Below are 22,484 nucleotides of genomic sequence, written 5' to 3' on the forward strand. Positions count from 1 at the left end.
ATACTTTAATTAACTGGCCTTCCTGGATTTGCCTCTACTACCTTATTTTTAAGGTGGACTCAAAAATGGACTTAATGGACTTCAGACTTTATTTTTGGGGGCTCCAAAATCACTGCAGATGGTGATCGCTGTCATGAAATTGAAAGATGATTACTCCTTGGAAGGATGTTATGACCAACATAGATAGCCCATTAAAAAGCAGAGATATTACTTTGCCAACAAGGGTCCATCTAATCAAGGCTATGGTTTTTCCAGTGGTCATGTATAGATATGAGAGTTGGACTGTAAAGAAAGCTAAGTGCTGAAGAATTGATGCTTTTGAACTGTGGTGTTGGAGAAGAATCTTGAGAGTCCCTTGGACTGCAGAGATCCAATCAGTCCATTCTAAAGGAGATCAGTCCTGGGTGTTCATTGGAAGGACTGATACTAAGGCTGAAACTCTAATACTTTGTCCTCCTTGTGCAAAAAGTTGATTCATTGGAAAAGAGTTTGATGCTGGGAGGGATTGTGGAAAGGAGGAGAAGGGGATGACAGAAGATAAGATGGCTGGATGGCATCATCGACTCGATGGACTTGAGTTTGGGTAAACTCTGGGAGTTGGTGATGGACAGGGAAGCCTCGTGTGCTGCGATTCATGGGGTCACAAAGAACTGGACACGATTGAGCAACTGAACTGAACTGAATGGACTCCAGTAATGTTCTAACTAATTATTTCAGAAATATATGGAAACTATATGCCAGATTAATCTTGGATATAATAGCATATTCATTTCAACTTATGAAGTGAAATGACTGCATAGATTAAGATGAATTTGAAAATATAACTTTCAGAATATGGGTTAAAAGAATGATTAAACTTTTCTCTAAATTCCCATGACATTTTCATGGTGTCCCTTTTATATGTCATCATTTAACTATAATTAAAGCCTTACAATTTTCACAAATTATCAACTAGAATTCACAATAAGGAATAGGGATGCATAGTGAAGAAAGAAAAAAAATCAAGACTGGTGTAAGAGTATGATTTTCTCTGGAGCCTCATAGAATCTATAATCAATCTTTCCATGGATAAAGGAAAATACAACTGTTATTACATATTTTTAAAAAAGACAATTGAAATTGCCATAGCACCTTTAAGTAAAAATCATGTTAGTAACATACTGCAGGTTAGTTTACCCAACTCCAGAGTGAACTGCAGGCTATTTACATACATGGAGTTTACCTTCATAGCTTTAGAATTGATTGAACAGTACGATCTCATAAATCTCAAGCTGGGTTGATGTGATTATAAATCATTTGTAGCAACTCTTACTCCCTGTAATGCTTTGAAATTCTTGGTATGTTGTAAATTCATTTATTAAAAGATAGTACAACATCACATGGACTTTCACTGTCAGACTGTCAAACCAGACTTATTTGATTGATTGTTTTTTTTTTTTTTTTAATCTCTGGAACAACTGAATGAGCACTTCAGAAGCATTTATTCCTACTTGCTATTCTACATTAAGTTAACAGCTGTTTGCATTTGAGAGACAATGTTTCACTTCCAAAAATCTTCCTTTCCATTAAAAAAAAAAGCATAAATGGTGTGTTTTTGATGTGATAGTATATAAAGTTTGTGTTTCTTTATAATCTGTAAGGGTTAAATTTACTTATAAGGGGATATATGAGTTAGTATTGAATCTTCTTATTTCATTTTCTACTTTTATCATTTTTTAAATTATTAACTTTGTAATATAATATACAACAGCCAGTTTTTACATAAGAGCTGTATGGTCACCAAATTCTCTAAGAACATATGCAAATGATATAGTATATTTGCTCAGTATTCAACTCATAATATACACTGAAATGTATACATTTAAGATTATGTATAGATGTGGATAAAGTCTTCAAAAAAGTTTTTCAGGAGCTTTTCTCTTTTGGATCCTGGGTACTATGGATAAGAAATTCAGAAAAGCTTTTTAGGCCTAAACATGAGGGAAAAATATATATTTTAAAATGTGCATATGTGTGTATGCTTAGTTGCTAAGTAGTGCCCAACTCTTAGTGATTCCATGGACTATAACCTACAAGGTTCCTTTGTCCATGGGATTTCCCAGGCAAGAATACTGGAGTGGGTTGCCATTTCTTCTCCAGGGGACCTTCCTGACACAAGGATCACACCTGAGTCTTCTACACTGCAGGCCATTGCTTTACTACTGTGTCTCCTGGGAAGCCTCTATTTTAAAATCTGTATTTTTTTCATTATACAGGTGAGCAGATATAAAAATAACAGAGCCCCAAATAGTTAGAAAATGGGATTTCAGAAAAGTGAGAAAGCTCTGTGGCCACAGGTATGGAAGCAACCTAAGCACCCATAAACAGATGAATAGATAAAGAAGATATAGTGCATATATACTATGGAATATTACTCAGTCAAAAAAGGAACAAAATACTGCCATTTGCAGCAACATAGATGGACTTGGAGGGCATTATGTTGAGTGAAATAAGTCAGACAGAGAAAAATAAATAGTGTATAATGTCACTTATATGTAGAATCTAAACAAATACAACAAACTAGTGAATAAGGGGGAAAAAAAAAAAGCAGACTCATAAATATACAGAGTAAACCTAGTAGTTACCATTGGGGGTGGGAAGGGGAGAGGGGTCAAGTAGGGGTAGAGGGAAATAGTTTTATTATGGAATTATATGAAATTGTATGTGTGAAACTTTTGAAAATTTTAAAGCACTACAGAATTTAAAGACTCTCTCATTCATTATAAAACAAACAAACAAACAAAACCCAAAAACACTATGGCCAAACGTTTCCCCTGGACTATCGACTTATATATGCTGCCTAATTCTTGATTTTTAATAGTCTGCATACATGCATGGATAGGAAATACAGTCACTTTTAGCACTAGAAAGGTCAAAATCAGGTTAAAAAAAAAAAAAACTCACAAAATGTTGGAACCCTTTTAAAGATGACACTTTATTGGGTAATAAGGGAAAAATCACCTAACAGAGGAAACCAATGCAAATACTTCCTGAAAAGATATTTGAGTAAAACTGAAAACAAACAAACAAAAAGATTTCCATTCATATGGGATTTGGGACTATATTCATGATATCAATTGACCCAAAGCCTTTTAAGTCCCAGATCTGGTTAAATGGTTCTGTTTGGCAGTGCTCCCACAAGCCTGGGAAGCACTTCTGGCCTCAGTGTAGTTCCAGCGGTTCTGAGCTCACAATTCATCATGGAACAAGCCATCTCAAGTATGAACCAACACAGACATCAAAGCTCAGAATGATGTTCAGAAAAACTTCAGGTATCAGAACTGCAGAAAGGATGGAGGTGTGTTCAGTACATTTACATAAATAGAAATGGTTAACTGAGAAGAAGTAGGAGGCAGTAGAATGTGACTGGATTGAAACACAAAATATAAGTTAAAGATATAACTATTATAGTAAGTCAAATATCAGATTAAATAATGTAACATGGAAGAAAGAACTGAAAAATGAGATGAGACCTCATTCATGCAGATGAGAGGAATAGGAAATAAAAGGAGAAAATTCTGGTATAATCAATGTTTGAAAATGATATAACAATTGGAATAAAAAAGGGCAGTTTTGAAATTATAAGAGCTTCTAGAATTGTTGAAAAATCTAGCCCACAAATTTAGTAAGTCTAAAAAACCTAAAGAAGAATATATAAAAATAAATCCGTACTTAGGCATTTCAGGGTAAAAACAGTAGTATATCAACTATGAAGAGAAAGTCTTAAAAGAAACCAGAGATAAATGGGTTCTGTATCAGTCAAGGCTGACTTCTGAATAACAACCATGAAAGCAAGGTGAATACCTTCAACGTAAAGAGAGACAATATTTGGTGACTCAGACTTCTACATCAAGTGAAACTCTCTTTCAGTGAACAAGGGTAAAAATGAAAACATATTAGACAGATTAAAAACTTAGAGAATTACTATTAAGAACTGACAAAATTAGCCTCTAAGGAATGCATTTTAGACGGGAAATTTATCTTAAATTTTGAGAGTAAGAAAGCATGAAAAATTCAGAAATAAAGTGAAAAATTACTGGAAAGTAGTCTAGGATTTGAAAGGTTCATTGGAATTTGTTAATTCTGTGTTCTTTTTAGTTATAAGAGAGAAGTTTTAAAATATTGATAGACTTTTTTTTTTTTTAAGTATAATGCACACAGGTCCAAATTTCTGGGCTCAAAGAATCTTCAGACACATTATTAGAATAAGTAAAAAGCTTTGTAATATTACAGGATATTATATTCATATACAAGATTTAATTAAATTGCTTTAAGATAAAAACAAATCTTAAAATAACATAAGTTTTAAAAATTTACCATGTAATATGGAAGCCTGCTGCTGCTGCTAAGTCATTTCAGTCATGTCTGACTCTGTGCGACCCCATAGACGGCAGCCCACCAGTTCCCCCTTCCCTGGGATTCTCCAGGCGAAAACACTGGAGTGGGTTGCCATTTCCTTCTCCAATGCATGAAAGTGAAAAGTGAAAGTGAAGTCGTTCAGTCGTGTCCAACCCTTAGCGAACCCATGGACTGCAGCCTATCAGGCTCCTCCATCCATGGGATTTTCCAGGCAAGAATACTGGAGTGGGTTGCCATTGCCTTCTCCGATATGGAAGCCTAAAAGATATTAAAGAAAACATAAAACTTCTTGAATGAAATTGGAAACTCAGTCTCATAAAGATATTAATTCCTTCCCAAATAATATATCAATGCTTTTTATATGAAGGAAAACAGGCTCGGAGCAGTGTAGGATGTTCCTGAAGAGGGAACAAGAGGACTTGGGTGACTAGATACCAGGATTCAATTTTAAAAAGTTATGAAAATTAGTCACTGTTGTATAGACGTGCAGAAAGAGAACTAGCGACCAGGGAACTTGGAAACAGATCTGCATGTTTATATACATACACTTGTATATATGTGAACAGACTGCTCAATATATTGCACTGATTTCATTGGTGATCATGGAAGGAAAAAAAATAAAAAAGAAACGCTGTTCACATACCACACAAAACATCTGTTTCTGGTCATTCAATTAGGAAAGAAAAACAATATCACTTTCAAAAGACATCTAATGGGAAGATTTTTACTACAATAAAATAGGAGATGATGCGTTTTGAACTGTGGTGTTGGCGAAGACTCTTGAGAGTCCCTTGAACTGTAAGGAGATCCAACCAGTCTATTCTGAAGGAGATCAGCTCTGGGATTTCTTTGGAAGGAATGATGCTAAAGCTGAAACTCCAGTACTTTGGCCACCTCATGCAAAGAGTTGACTCACTGGAAAATACTCTGATGATGGGAGAGATTGGGGGCAGGAGGAGAAGGGGACGACCCAGGATGAGATGGCTGGATGGCCTCACAGACTCGATGGACGTGAGTCTGAGTGAACTCCGGGAGATGGTGATGGACAGGGAGGCCTGGCGTGCTCTGATTCATGGGGTCTCAAAGAGTCGGACATGACTGAGCGACTCAACTGAACTGAATTGATTTCTTATGTAAGACACAAAAATCACATTTTGTAAAAGAAAAACTAACAAATGCTACCACATTCAAAGAATAACCTACATTCTTCAAACATCATAAAAAAGAGCTAAAAGATGAAAGAGTTAAAACCACAAACCAGGGGGTGATTTAAACCATAAATATAAATGACAAAAGGTTACTAACATATATATGCATATGTATATGTATAGAAAGAATTCTTAAAAATAAATGCAAAAGACAACCCAAAAGAGGGAAAAATCACGCAAACACATCCCCAAAGAGAAAATTGCATAAATATATGAAAATATAACAAATCATAAAAATGCAAGATAAAACCACAATAAAATTTTATTTATTTGATTAATTAGAAAGAATGCGGAGTAATGAGGACTCTAATAATACATTGGGTAACATATCTCAAGAAACTGAACATTGTCTTTTCCTATGGCACAGCCCAAGGAAACAAACACAAGAATGTTCATAAAAGTAAAAAATGAGAAACTATCCAAATGAATTTTAAAAATTATGGTATATTCCTCAGTGAAAAATGAACAAGCTATAGCTACCTGTACCAATACAAATAAACTTTAAAATTAAGAACAAGCATAGTCTGTATATAAAGTTTAAAAAGAAACAACACTAAACAGCATATTTTTTTGATATATAAGTGACAAAAGAGAAGCAAGGTGATGTTTACTATTCAGTCCAGCCTATTACATGTGAAAGGGCTGTGATTAGATAGGGATGCATGGGGAGCTTCAGACTTGTAATGGTTAATTTTTTGGTCTCTGTGTTTTCCATGTTTTTATTTTATGAATAACGTGATTTTTTAAACTGCACATTAATGATATAAACTCTTATATGTATGAAAGTCTCCACAGGGAAAAAAAGAAATAATGAAAGCAATTTAGGATAAGGGATAATTGCATTTTTAATTTTTGAAAATTGCCTTTGACTTTATAATGCTGCTTCTATATTAAATACCAGAGGAATTGATTCATTTGTATGATGTTTTTCAGATAAGAAATAGCAGCTAACTTTCATTACACTTATGCACGAAACATAAGTTTAAATGTCCTCAAAAATAAATCCTGATACATAATTTTCTTTTAAGAAACCTAGTAATTAACAATTTCCACAAAGTGCTTCATTTAAAACATTTGTCAGCATCATGTAAGAATTCATATTGTTTAAACAGAATAGCTGGTAAAGTGAAAATCGCTCGGTCATGTCTGAGTTTTTGTGATTCCATGGACTGTGTAGTCCATGGAATTCTCCAGGTTAGAATACTGGAGTGGGTAGCCTTTCCCTCCTCCAGGGGTTCTTCCCAATCCAGGAATCGAACCCAGGTCTCCTGCATTACAGACAGATTCTTTACCAGATGAGCCACAAGGGAAGCCAAAAAACACTGGAGTGGGTAGCCTATCCCTTCTCCAGAGGATCTTCCTGACCCAGGAATCAAACCAGGGTCTCCAGCATTGCAGGTGGATTCTTTGTCAACTGAGCTTCCAGGGAAGCCATAGCTGGCAAAACGAACACAAAAGTAGTCTCTAGTTTACATCAGGAATCAATTGATGTGATTTAGCTCCCTTCTATCTAAGTGGCATACTTTTTTTTTTCTCCTTTATCAAAATCATTAATTACTTAAGAAAATACTTTACCTAATCAGTATTTAATCTAAATATTCGCTTAATTGTTTCTTTATTATTTGTGCCTGTATCACAAGGTTGACACTGGTAAAGAAAGTGATGTCTTATGAGAATACATAGCTCAACCCCAATGGGCACCTCATGTAGATGAATCCAAAGGTCTAAGGAAAGAATAAAATGCCTCTGGATAATGGAGGCAACTTGATGGACAGTAGTCCAGACACAGATGGTTGGCCTTGCCCACCACACTCATCCCCAGTCAGTCCTGGAGTCTAGTCAGAACTCCTGATGCCACAGTTTAAAAGCCTCTTGGGACTTTCACATCATTTTATCCCCTCACTGGGTTTCACATCTTTTTTCAAGTGACTGACTAGATTGATTATGGTCATTCAATTGATTCTTCTTATTGGCTACTTATTTGTAAATAACATAGAAAATAAATGAGAATAAGCCATATGGTGTCCTCAGTGGGACTTACAATCTAGCAGAAGAAATAGTCAAGTGTGTAATTAATTATATTAAAGGCAGACCACACCCAGGATCACTTTTTAAGGTGTCAGTTAAAGTAATGCTTTGTAAATTCTGAGTTGGGAACGTGAAGTTTGAGTAGAACTTATGTATAAATCTTTGTGTGTATATGTTTGAAAAGTAGAAAGAAACAGAACAAATGAAGGAGGAGTGAAAATGCACATAGTGTTGTGGGTTAGTAAATAGGAGCTAGGGTTTATAGAAGCAAGATGCAGAAGAAAATGAAGCAGGATATCAAGCCAGCATTGAAATACCAGTTCCAGGGTAAACAAAAAACACCTCATCATACACCCATGTAACAGGTGCCAATGAGTAAATTCCATTCAGTCTGTTTTACTCAGATCCCACTCTTGCCTGAAGGTGATGCTCTTCAGAAGTTTACAGTCTACACTGTTCAGGATTGATTCAGGTTACCTCTGAGAAATTTGTTGCAATTATCTTTCTATAACTGCCTGTCCTTCACAGACCACGGGAAGCCATGAACAAGGAACTTTCCACATTTCCATGAAGTGTTACATCTATGCTTCTATTGAATTCTGTCATGACTATAACATGTGCCACTGACATCAAGCTTCTAAAAGGCATCACATACAAATATGACTTTTTCCCCCTCTCTTATCAACTTGATTATTATTTAAATCTCCATGCCCATAATAGTTGATTTCATATTATTTTATTTCTAAAGTCAAACTAGTCTATTTAGTTATAACTCTCCAGATGTAAACTCAATTATAGTAATCTTATTGTACTTGATGGTACGGGGAGGGAGGACAGAGGTGGGTTCAGGATGGGGAACATGTGTATACCTGTGGAGGTTTCATGCTGATGTATGGCAAAAGCAATACCATATTGTAAAGTAATTAACCTCCAATTAAAATAAATAAATTTACATTAAAAATAAAAAAATAAAAACAAGATTGGACATGTAAAAAAATAAAAATAAAAAGTAAATACTCAAAATAAAAAAAAATCATTTGCTGTTTTTTTGCTTGTCCTCTGTGAAGATGGAATAATCTTAAAATCTTCAGATCTATCCTCTTAGGTTAAAAAAAATGCTGGGAAGCAAGACATTATTTATTTATTAGTTTGTACATGTGCGGAACCCTAGGGCAGCAGTAGGTGACAAATAAATGACCAACTTGAAAGATTAGGTTGGTAACCTGTTCCAATTTCTCAATTTATGGCTTTAGAACTATTACCTTGAAAGTCAGTTGTTGCCTCTCTTACTTACTATTTGCCGAAGTCCCTAAGTGGCATAATGTCAAATCTAAGGTGCTAAATTTTACTACAAGATCAGTTTCCACAAGATTTTTACTACCAGATACATTTTTAAAAGGTTGCGTTAAATTTGAGTCTGTCTGAGGCATGATGATGAATGAGTTCTTTCAGGAGAAAACAAGTAGTGCACTTGTGTGAATATTTACCTGACAGCAGCTTATAATACTAGATTAATAAAAATGGCAGGGCTATAGCACTCCCAGTGAGGTGACATAGAGGAGAATTTATCATCAGAAGTAGGTGGCATTATACAACATTAGTATTACTGTACCTACATTCTCCTAAAAACTATGATGATCAAAGTTCACTTTCATTTAACAAGACACTCATCTGAATTATGACTCCATTCCCCAGCCTTCAGAAACTCTGCTGAAAATGAGATCTTTTTCTTCAGTGGTATTCAACTGTGTGGTGAGGTGTTTGGCAGTGTAGCTTCATCACACAAGCATTTTTAAAAGGGCAGGAAGGGCTTGAAATGAAATTAATCTTATGTAAACTGACATCTCTGAGAACTGCTGGAGTAAATTTCATATGGTTTGTTGTAATATCTTGCCCTCCTCTTTGGTAGGCAGCTCCTATGAGATCAGGGGCTGCCTCAGGCAATTTACATGAGATAAACCTCCAGGGTCTTTTTCCCACCATTGCAGTAATATGTTACTTGTAAATCTGATTCTGGTATGTGTTTTGGGATAGATGCAAAATGCAATGGCTGCTATACATTAAGCCAGTGCGACAAATCAGCCTTGTCACATATTTTTTGTTACTTTTTATTGGACACAGAAGTCACTTTCATTCATTTTTGTGCTGTGCATGGCTGCTTTTGTGCTACAAAAGCAAATCTAAGTAGTTCTGACAATTACTGTGTTTCTCAAAATCCAAAAATGGTGACTTTCTGGCCCTTTATAGTCAGAGCTTGCTGACCCCTGTGTTGGACTAGCTCCATTGTGTACTGTCCAGATGTTCTGGTGGTTCTGGCTGAAGAGCCTGAAGGAACAGAAAGGTAAGAGCTAGAGGAACGCAAATGCCTACAAAATACATAGGGGTAAAAACAATCCCACAATTCCTAAACATTGTAAATGTTTTCCTAAAAGTAGAAAGAAAATGTAATAGGTGATAAGCAAAAGGAAGGTGGTCTATTACTCATCCCAGCTTCCCTTCCCAAACTCCCCTCCTCACACACATCACTTCCCCCCTCAGGCTCGGTGCTGCTCCTCCCCTCAGAGGTCATTGCTCCTTGGACCACACCATCCCCCCAGAGGAGGTGCAGAGGCCCTGAAAACAGAGAAATGACCTCTGACACATAATGAAGATTATTTATCAGATGAACAGAACAAAATGAAAAACTTGTTCCCCACTATTATGTAACCAGAGCAAGGTCTAAAACTGCTTTTGACAGATGGGTACCTCTAAACCATGCTGTTATAGTGATGATATATCACTTGAAATATCACTTTAGAAAGTGGGTCAAGCATTTGGTTGAAGTGAAATCAGTAGTCACTATAAGAGTACATTATATTATTTCACTTGAAGAAAAATGAATGCAATTTTTTTTTTCTAAATCCCTTTTAAAAAATCTCATTTAAAGTTGTGGTTTTCAGAAACAATTGTCTAAAATGTGTCCTAAATTAAGCTTTTATTTTGATGTAGATAAATTGGAAAACAAGATTTACAGTAAAAGAGGCTGAAAAAAATAATATTGAGAGTAGAGAAATGGAACGATGTTGGTCAAAGGAAATAAACTCCCACTTAAAAGGTAAATAAGATTTATGGTCACAATAGCAATAATGTATTATATACTTGAAAGTTGTTAAAACAATAGATTATAAATGTTATCACCACACACAGAGAAATATTGTAATTATGTGAGAGGATGGAAGTGTTAACTAATCTAATTGTGATAATCAATTTGTAATATATAATCTATCTAATTATCACATTATACATGTTATAATTGCATGTTTTATGTCAGTAGTATCTCAACAGGGCTGGAAAAGAATCTGATTGCCACATATATAAATTTTTAAAAGACATTTTCTATGATAAGCTATTTTAAACCTGAAAATAGGAAAAGAGAAATAATAATGAATAGCATTTTATTTTTAGATTACCTGAAGTGTTTTGCTGAACTGAAAATTTGAAATTAGTTCCAGAGTTCATAATTCACCATCTCTTTCATTCTCCCCTTTTGTCTATTCCCTCTTGTTGAAATCATGACACCAAGTTTTCCATGGTATTTCCTGCCTCTGGCGTCTGCCCGCCACAGTCCTAGCCTATGTGCACAGCCACATTAATCCTCGGATGTCTTAGAAATTGATAACCAGTCCCTACTAATGATCAACTTAAATCCTATATTTCCTTCCAGGCATTTCCCCACAATTCATTTTATTATTTTGCTCCAACACATGATCAAGCCTTCCCTCCTTATTCCATGCCTGACAAGTTTTTGATTTTATTTGTTCATTCTAGAACAGGTGGATTTACCAGGTGGTTTTCCGAAGTGTTTCACTCATTTCTTTTCCATTGGTATCATTTGCAAATAATTTTTCAAATTATTATTATTTTTTTGCTAGTTCCCTAGTTCTCATAGAGACAGCAGAGCAAGGTGATGTGGATTGGAACGAGAAGGTTTGAAATCCCAGTTCTGCTGTTGGTTGCCTGGGTGATGTTGGCTGAGCTATGCAATCTATCCTATATGTAAGCTTTTGTTTCTAAGAAAGTAATACTACCTAATGCATAGAGATGACAAAAGAGTCACTTGAATCTATGCACATCGAGTACTTAGGCAAGCACCTGCTGTGTACTATGGACCATGTTATATAGCTTTGAGAGTATGAGAACCATCCTTAGATTCTTAAGAATATTTTGCAATGTTGCTTACTGGCCATGTAACTGAGTGAACAATTTACCTTCTTTAAATCTCAGTTTCTTCAACCGTTAAATGGGAATAATGCCAACATAGTAGGATTGTTGTAAAAATTCAATGCTGAAGCTGAAAAATTATGTGTAGTATCTGGCTCATAATAAGTACTTTTATTATTAATAATTGTTTCTATTATCAATATTATCATTATTTATTATCATCATTGGACTTTTTGCTACTTTTAAATTTATGCTTCTGGAGAACTTGAGGATGTGCCCAACTGCCCCAGTCTTTTCAACTTACTATTATAAAGTTGAAGATTATTAGTTGCTTTCCTTCTAAATTTCTTTATTTGCAGGATATCAAATAGACAGCATTAGAACTAATAAGTTCATCAAGCTTTCTGAGTGGAAGAAAAGCAAATTAAAAAATTATAAATATGTTTAGTTAGTGGGATTTCCAGCAAGTGTCATAACTACTTTACACCCAGTTTATTAAATAAATCAGAAAAATATCAGCATATTTCACACAATGAAGTCTAAATCCAGTCTCAAAAATTATACTCTGCCCTGAACCTGTGCAATTTGTCCAGGTGTTTTTATCTGTTGTCCTTTTAAGCCAGGAGATTTGCATTTTGCATTTTTATATCCAAAAATATATTAATTATGAAGACAGAGCTATCTGGTTCTGCTGTCAGATGGGTGATTGATAGAATTCTCTAATCCTCTGACCCCCTAATAGAAAAGCAAAGATTCTACCTCTTACCTTTTATGATTGTTGTGAGATTATGCATGTAAAGTCTTAAAATACAACAGCCAACTATTAAAAGATACCACAGATTTGTGGGTTTTTTTAATCCCTCATTGCCTCTTCCTGTGGAAATTCACATAATATAGAATGAGCATTCAATAAGTGATAAGTTGAATTGAATCAACTAGCACAATACATTCTAATATGCTAAGCATTATGAAGTTGCCAATAACTGGGTTGGTTATATAAATTTAGAACTTTTCTCTCTTGTTCATTCATTTTTTAATTCATGTTCAAAATCTCATTTGAAAAGGAAACAAAGTTAATAGCAAGTTAGCACATAAAATTGGAGTGCTTCTCCTTCTAATAAAATTAAGAAGATGGACTTTTATTCTTTAGGCACCAGGGAGAGATTGTTGTTTTTTAAGAAAGTAGTACCATTATAAATTCAGTATTTTAGGAAAACAAATCTGAATTTAGCAGTTAAAACAAAATAAAGAAACGAAATTAAGTGCAAATTGTGTGTATGTGTACTCAATCACTAAATTGTGTCCAACTCTTTATGACCCCATGGACTGTAGCCTGCCAGGTTCCTCTGTCCATGAGATTTTTCAGACAAGAATATTGAGTGGGTTTCCATTTCCTTCTTCAGGGAATATTCTTGATGCAGGGATCAAACGTGCAACTTCTGCATCTCCTGCATTGGCAGGTGGATTCTTTACCACTGAGCCACTTGGAAATATTTTGAGGTTCAACTAAGTAGAAGAAGACAAATCAGTAGAAACACTAAAATGGGAGACACTGATGGATAGTTTAGATGAGTGTGCATAGGAAGAGAAAGGTGTCTGAGTGGAAAGCTCCACAAAGATTTGGAACCTCTAAAGACAAGTAGGTCCACAAGGAGAATCAAAGTTTAAGATAGTTTTGGAGATGGAAACTGAAAATGTTATGTTATGATAACACAATAGAAAAAGTGGAATATAGCTAGATAAAACTTGGTTATTTAGGAAAAAAATTTAATGGAAATGTTTAATGGAGGAAGGGGATTTGGTAGATTTATTTTAGAATGTTTATTTGCTGCCTAAGTTACATATGAAAACTATCATACAATATGTTTTCATTTAAAGGGAAAGTAAGATTTCCTATCTTCACTAATTAAGAGAAATTACTTTAATTCAAATAATGAGCTTTTAAAAGTTATTGCAAAGAACACATAGTTTCACCAGTAAAAGGCTTTAGTTCATAAAACATCATGAAAAATAATCACAAAAATCTGTAACTGATGGAAAGAATTAGCAGCCACTATTTTCCACTGAATGAAGACTCCAAAATGGAAGACAGCCAAAATATGGACAAGGATTTAATGCTATGTAACCATTTCAACTTGGAAAAACCATTGATAATCAAACTACCCATGCAAGTTGTATTTAATTAAGCTTTCTTTTACTGAAAATTATGAAAGTGGTGTTGGCAAAACACCCAGAATAATGCTTTTCAACCAGCAAAACAGACAAAAAAATAAATAAAATTTGGGATTCTTAAGTATATTTAGGTATTTGCCACATTTACTGTGTCTTAATTTTTCAGTGTGCATATAATCATCAAAATCATAAACAATTCAGAAAAAAATTATATAAAAATTATTAGCTTGTACCCAAAGAGCCTTTCAAGAACATACCTATAGCAGTAAATTAAGACTCAACTCACTTTCATTATTAAACCTTAGGCCATGTTTAAAAACTAAAGATAACTAAAGATAAAAAAAAATAACCTAATATATACTAATAATGGAAAAAAAAAAAAAACAAGGGAAAAACAAGAAATTGGTAGACTTTCTTAATGCTGAAGTGGCAGTCTTGCTCTTCTCCCCATATAAAACACTATGAAAAGATCATAGCTGCAGAGTTTAGAAAAAAGCTTTAAAATATTATTAATACATAAGATGTATTTTCTATCAGCTAAAATTTACCTTAAAAAGGTACACAGAGAAAAAATATATTTTCATCCTTGTAAATGTTACAAAATAAATTATCATGGCAATTATAAGGTACAAGTTTGGGGGTGTGTCCCAGGATGGTGGAGGAATAGGATAGGGAAACCACTTTCTCCCCGACAAATTCTTCAAAAGATCATTTGAATATGGAACAACTTCCACAAAACCACTGAATGCTGGTAGAGGACACCAGACACCAAGAAAGGCAGCCCCGTCTCTTGGAAAGGAGGTAGGACAAAATATAAAAGATGAAACAGAGATAAAGGATTTAGGGATGGAGCCCAATCCTGGAGAGGGAGTCATGGGCGAGAGGTTTCCACACAACAGGAAACCCTCTCACAGGTGTGTCAGTGGGAAGCTTTGAAACCTCAGAGGGCAAAATAATCCAGATGGAAACACCCTCAGAGTATGGGCCTAACTGCAATTACCAGTGGAAAAGGGGCTCAGATGCTCGCGTCCACCAGCAGCGAGTGAGGGCTGGGCAGGGAGGCATAGGATGCAACATTGATCCTTAGGGTAAGGACTGGGCTTAAATGCCCTGAGAACAATCTGAGAGGGCTAATGTGACATAGCAACTCAAACTGTGGGATGGCCAGAGAGACATTAAACAACAACAACAACAACCACCTTTCCCACACAGTGCACAGTGACACTTGGTGTGCTCACAGAACAAAGGATTTTGCCCTAGTGAATACCAAAGGAGAAGAAGCTGGCTGCCATTTAGGTGTCTCCTGCCCTGGAGGCAGAAAAGCAGGTGCAACAGCCAGAGCCAGAAGGCTAGGGGCCATGGCAATCTCAGTCCCAGAGACCTCATGTTCTACCAAACTGTGAGCAGGCTGCCAGTTGTAAAGCACATCTTCCTGGGATCCTGGATGGTTCACATCCACCAGGAGTGTCATAGCTGGAGATCAGCTCCCTAGAGGAGATACACGGCATACTTGGGACTGTGCCCTCATGGTTCCCCCAGGAAACCAAGCAGCCAGGAACAGGGTGGTACATAAGATGCATAGCCCACCTGGGACAGTGTGCTCACCAAGCACCTGATCTCCTGAGAAGCTTGGACCTGGGAAGAGCACAAAACGCACAGCCCATCTGGGTCTGTGCCCTTGCAGAGCAGCTAAGAACCTGAGCATTTTAGACCTGGGAATGCACGAAAGACAGGGTCCAGTTGGGAAAGTGCCCGCATGGAACACCCTGGGAGCTGGAGCAGTGTGCACCCGGGAAGTACACACTCCCTTGGGCTGTGGCTAACCCAGTGTAGTCCATCCACTGCAAGCACTCCCCACACACACCAGGAGTATTTGTTTGCAGGGTTCCTCTCTCCACAGCACAACTGAACAAGTGAACTTGGCCACCTTCACCCATCATGTCAGGGCAGAAATTAGACATTGAAGAGACTTGTTAACAAAGGAAGCCAAAATCAACAAAGATCTGAAGGAACCGCTCTGGAAGTGACAGGTGCAACAGATTAAAACCCGAGGGAGGTGGGAGGGGGGTTCATGTTTGGGAAGGGATGTACACCCTTGGTGGATTCATGTCAATGTATGGCAAAACCAATACAGTATTGTAAAGTAAAATAAAGTTAAAAAAAAAAAAAAAAAAAAACCAACAACCCTACAGTTAATGCTGAGACTGCATTTGAGCAGCAACTATATACTTTGAGAACAAGTACAAGTAGGAATAAGGGACAATCTTACATTGAACTGACCCCACACTGCCCACAACAACTCCAGATAAATTTCTAGATATATTTTTACTATTATCATTTTTTATTATTTTTTAAATGTTAGTTATTACTCTTTTAACTTTCATTTTTATAGCTCCTAGGGCCGCCCCGCTAGAGAGCGTTGTCCCCAGGATGTCGAGCCTAGGCGTCAGATTAGATGGAAGACGGATCTGTCTGTCGAGGACGGATGGAGGAAGATGGGTGGACGGCTCGCCGGCCCTGGCGGCGGGGGCCGGGTCGTGGGGCACGCTCCGGGAATGGCCAGGACCGGCTGGCGTCCCAGGCGTCGCGGGAACGCCCTCGTGTGTGGGTGGCGGTGGGATCCCCCGCCGGTTTTCCTGGTTGCTCGGCCGTGTCCCGGTGTTTTTCTGGTCCCTGGACAGCGCCCGCGCCCCTGTCCCGCGGCCCCCGCGTGCATGCTTGCCGGCCCTTCCCCGCTGCTGCCGGCCTTTCCTCCTCATCCCGCGCGTGCGATCGCCCGCGTTCCCTTCCCCTGCCTGGGACCGAGCAGGCCTCGCCTCACGTGGGTGTCGTCCCCCGGCCTCCGTCGGCCGGTGGCTTCCCCGGGCGGAGCAGTGCCCTCGGAGCCCTGAAAGAGGGAGCGGGCGGGGAGCCTTGCGCTTGTGAGGGCCGTGGGGGCCGCGGGTACGCGGCGGAAGAGCGTTCTCCCGGGCCGGCTGTGGTTCTGGGTGTGGCGGTGGCAGTGGGCGCGAGCTCCGTGAGGATGGGGGCGCCAGTCCGTCTTCCCGGGCGTGCCGCGGGACCGCCCCTGTGCTGGGAGGCCTCTGGCAGTGAGATCCCGCGGTGGGCCCTGGCGGCCGACTCGCGTCCCCCCCAGGTCGCTTTTAGCCATTCCCCTCGTGGTGGCGCGCGGCCATCCCACCTCCGCCGCCGGTTCCGTGGCGTTGGCCTCGCGTGGCCGCACCCCGTCGGTGCCCCTCTCAGTCCGTCCGTTCGCCTCAGTCCGCTGGCCGTCTGCTGCTCCCCGGGGCCGCGCCCTGGTGTGTCTCGCTTCACGGGCCCGCCGCGGCCCCGATCCGTTGCTCGTTTCGCCGCCGCCGGTCCGCCGCTGCCGCCGCCGTCGCGTGCTGGATGAGGGGGAGCGCCCGTGACCCCCGCCGCGCCCGCGCTCCGGTGCGCTCGCCCGAGGGTGGGTCGGGCCCCCGGTCTGCCCCCCGCGGCCGGTCGCCGTATCCTCGCCGCCCGGCATCCCCCGCCCCTCTGGGGCGGGTGGACGGACGGACGCCGAGGGGGCGCGTAGGCCGTCCCCGGTGTGGCCTTTGCCAGGGGTCCCCGGCTCGGCTCCCAGGGCCCAGGGCCGCCGTCGGGGCTGGCGGGCTCGCCACGGGGGGTGGGTTGGAGGAGGAGGGGGGCCCGCCGCCCTCCTTCCCCGCCTGGTCCCTCCGCGCAGTGGCGGCGGCGCGCTGCGACCCTCGAGAACCGAGGGTGTGCGCGCGATGGGGCATCCTCGCCGCTGGTGGGACGGGGCGGTTGGGTTTCCGGGCCCGGTGAGCGCCTTCCCAACACCCCACCTCCGCTCCCGGCTTCCTCACCTCGCGGGTCTTCCTGCTCGCCCGTCGCAGCGCGTCTGGGCCTATCCCCGTGCTTCCTAGTGCTTACTCTCTCCACCACCTCCTCTCCCCCTCCCACCCCACCCCCACCCCCACCCCCACCCCCACCCCCCCACCAGTTCCCTGGTGGCTCAGACGGTAAAGCGTCTGTCTACAATGTGGGAGACCCGGGTTTGATCCCTGGGTCGGGAAGATTCCCTGGAGAAGAAAATGGCAATCCACTCCAGTACTATTGCCTGGAAAATCCCATGGACAGAGGAGCCTGGTAGGCTACTGTCCATGGGGTTGCAAAGAATCGGACACGACTGAGCGACTTCACTTTCATCCCAAGCAACCTCCTCCACTTTCAACCTACTATAATCTTTCTTTAAAAACACTGTTTTAAAAATATATATTCCACATATATATTTTTTAATTTTCGTAGTCAATTCTGTTTTGTATTTTTTATATTGTATTTTCTAGAGTCTAACCTCTATTCTAGGTTGTTAATCTTTGCTTTTTGATATTTGTTATCAATTTTATACCTTTAAGAATCTAACCTACATTATCTGTTTTCACTTATGGATCTGATTAGTGGCTTGATACATCTTTCCCATTTTGACTCTCCCTTATCTCCTCCTGGAAGTTCCAGATGTTCAAGCTGGTTTTAGAAAAGGCAGAGGAAGTAAAGATCAAATTGTCTATGTCTGCTGGATCATCAAAAAAGCAAGAGAGTTACAGAACAACATCTATTTCTGCTTTGTTGACTATATCAAAGCCTTTGACTGTGTTAATCACAATAAACTGTGGGTAATTCTGAAAGAGATTGGAACAGCAGACCACATATCATGCCTCTTGAGAAACATGTATGCAGGTCAGGAAGAAACAGTTAGAACTGGACATGGAACAACAGACTGGTTCCAAATAGCAAAAGGAGTATGTCAAGGCTGTATATTGTCACTGTTTATTTAACTAATACGCAGAGTATATGAGAAACGCTGGACTGGAGGAAGCACAAGCTAGAATCAAGATTGCTGGAAGAAATATCTGTAACCTAATATATGCAGATGACACCACCCTTATGACAAAAGTGAAGAACTAAAGAGCCTCTTGAAGAAAGTGAAAGAGGAGAGTGAAAAAGTTGGCTTAAAGCTCAACATTCAGAAAATTAAGGTCATGGCTTCTGGTCCCATCATTTCATGACGAATAGATAGGCAAACAGTGGAAACAGTGACCGACTTCATTTATTTGGCTCCAGAATTACTGCAGATGTTGATTGCAGCCATGAAATTAAAAGATGCTTACTCCTTGGAAGGAAAGTTATGACGAACCTAGATAGCATATTAAAAAGCAGAGACATTACTTTGTCAACAAGTGTCTGTCTAATCAAAGCTGTGGTTTTTCCAGTAGTCATGTATGGATGTGAGAGTTGGACTATAAGGAAGGTTGTCCACTGAAGAATTGATGCTTTTGAACTGTGGTGTTGGAGAAGACTCTTGAGAGTCCCTTGGACTGCAAGGAGATCCAACCAGTCCATCCTAAAGGAGATTGGTCCTGCGTGTTCATGGAAGGACAGATGCTGAAGCTGAAACTCCAATAATTTGGCCACCTGATGTGAAGAACTGACTCATTTGAAAAGCCCTGATGCTGGGAAAGATTGAGGGCAGGAGGAGAAGGGGAGGACAGAGGATGAGATGGCTAGATGGCAACACCAACTCAATAAACATGGGCTTGGGTAGACTCTGGTAGTTGGTGATGGATAGGGAGGCCTATCGTTCTGCGGTTCATGGAATTGCAAAGATTTGAACACAACTGAGCGACTGAAATGAACTGAACTGATTACCTACCACCTTGCAGATAGGGGCACCCCAAACACAGCAAGTTAACAAAATGAAAAGACAGAGAAATCCAGCAGGTGAAGGAATATGATTAAAAAAAAAAAAACCTACAAAACAAAACGAAGAAAAGAAGATAGGGAGTTTACCTGAAAAATAATTCAGAAAAATGATGTAAAAGATGATCCCAAAATTTCAAAGCAAAATGGAATTACATATAATAGACTAGAGACAAAGATTGAGAAGCGGCAAGGAATGTTTAACAAGGACCAAGAAAAATAAAAGGAGCCAATCAATAATGGACAATGCCATAACTGATGTTAAAAACACTCAAGAGAGAACTCAGTTCAGTTCAGTTCAGTTCATTCGCTCAGTCATGTCCAACTCTTGCTGATGGCATGAATTGCAGCACGCTAGGCCTCCCTGTCCATCACCATCTCCCAGAGTTCACTCAAACTCACATCCATCGAGTCGGTGGTGCCATCCAGCCATCTCATTCTCTGTCATCCACTTCTCCTCCTGCCCCCAATCCTTTCCAACATCAGAGTCTTTTCCAATGAGTCAACTCTTGGCATGATGTGGCCAAAGTACTGCAGTTTCAGCTTCAACATCATTCCTTCCAAAGAACACCCAGGACTGATCTCCTTTAGAATAGACTGGTTGGATCACCTTGCATTCCAAGGGACTCTCAAGAGTCTTCTCCAACACCATAGTTCAAAAGCATCAATTCTTCGGCACTCAGCCTTCTTCACAGTTCAACTCTCACATCCATACATGACTACTGGAAAAACCATAGCCTTGACAAGACAGACCTTTGTTGGAAAACTAATGTCTCTGCTTTTTAATATGCTCTATAGATTTGGTGATAACTTTCCTTCCAAGGAGTAAGCGTCTTTTAATTTCATGGCTGCAATAAAATAACTTACACAGAAGAGAGGATAAGTGAGGTGGAAGATAGAATGTTGTAAATAAATGAAGCAGACAGGATAAAAGATTAGGGAATTTAAATAAGTGAGGATAACCTCAGAGACCTCTGGGACACCGTTAAACACCCCAACATTCAAATCATATGTGTCCCAGAAGAAGATGAAAATTTAATGAGAAAATACTTAAGAATATAATAGGAAGAACTTCCATAAAATGGGTAAAGAAACAGCCACCCAAGGTTAAGGAACCCAGAGAGTCCCAAACAGGGTAAACACAAGGTAAAACACCCCAAAACACATATTAATCAGAGTAACAAAAACTAAACACAAAGAGCAAATATTAAAAGCAGCAGGGGAAAGTGACAAATAACACATAAGGGAATCCACATAAGGATAACATCTAATCTTTCAATAGAAACCTCAAGCAAGAAGGGAATGGCAGGACATATTTAAAATGAGGAAAGAGAAAAACATACAACAAAAATTACTCTACCCAGCAAAGATTCATTCATATTCAAAGAAGAAATCAAAAGCTTTATAGATAAACAAAAACTGAAAGAATTAACACCACCAAACCATCTCTTCAATAAATGCTAAAGGATCTTCTCTAAACAGAAAATACAGAAAAGTTTTATAAAAATGAACCCAAACAAGAAAGTAAATGGTAAAGGGATCACACTTATCAATAATTACTTTAATTGTAAATGGGTTAAATGGTCCAACCCAAAGACAAAGACTGGCTAATTGGATGCAAAAGCAAACCTCCTATATATGCTGTCTCCATAAGACCTACGTCAAACCTAGTGACACATACAGACTGAAAATGAGGGGCTGGGGAAGAAAAAAAATTTTTCATCCAAATGCAGACCAAAAGAAAACAGGATCAGCAATGTTCATATCAATAAAATAAACTTTGAAATAAAGAACATGATACCACATAATGATCAAGGGATCAATCCAAGAGAAAGATATAACAATTATAAATATATATGCACTCAACATAGGAACACCTCAATACCTAAGGCAAATACTCACAAGTATGAAAGGGGAAATTAGCAGTAACACGATAATAGTGGAGGACTTTAATTCCTCACTCACGCCTATGAATACATCTACCAAAAATAAAATTAGCAAGAAAACATAATCTTTAAATGATACAAAAGACCAGTTAAAACTAATGATATCCAAAGGACATTTTACCACAAAATAATGGATTTCACTCTTAAGTGCACACGAGACATTCTCTAGGATAGATCACATCCTGGGCCACAAATCTAGCGTTAATAAATTGAAACAACAACAACAACTGAAAATATTTCATGCATCTTTTCTGATCATAATGTGGTAAGATTAGATATGAACAACAACAACAAGAACAACCAAAAACAAAACAAAACAAAACAAAACAAAACAAAACCTATGAACATGGAGGCAAAACAGCACTCTTCTGAATAACCAAACAGATCATGGAAGAAATCAAAAAGGAAATGAAAACATATGAAATAGCAATGATAATGAATATATGACAACTCAAAACTTATGGGATTAGTAAAAACAGTACAAAGAGGGAGGTTCGTAGCAATAGAAGTCTACCTCAAGAGACAACAGAAACATCAAACAAACAACCTAATGTTACACCTAAAGAAACTAGAAAAAGAACAAGAGAACCCTAAAGTTAGTAGAAGGAAACAAATCACAAAAATCAGAGCAGAAATAAATAAAAAAGAAACAAAAGGCACTATAGCTAAGATCAGCGACACTAAAAGATGGCTCATTGAGAAGATAAATAAAACAGACAAACTGTTAGCCAGACTCATCAAGGAAAAAAGGGAGAAGAATCAAAGCAATACAATTAGAAATGAAAATGAA

At 38.9% G+C, this 22,484-nt stretch overlaps 1 protein-coding gene across 1 annotated transcript in view; it reads right to left on the reverse strand.

Annotated features, from left to right (window-relative positions):
* Nucleotides 1-22,484, reverse strand: part of KHDRBS2 (KH RNA binding domain containing, signal transduction associated 2) — a 747,046-nt gene that overhangs the window by 204,771 nt on the left and 519,791 nt on the right. The window lies entirely within an intron of this gene.

Source organism: Capricornis sumatraensis, chromosome 22 (assembly GCF_032405125.1).
Source record: "Capricornis sumatraensis isolate serow.1 chromosome 22, serow.2, whole genome shotgun sequence".
Lineage (NCBI taxonomy): Eukaryota > Metazoa > Chordata > Mammalia > Artiodactyla > Bovidae > Capricornis > Capricornis sumatraensis.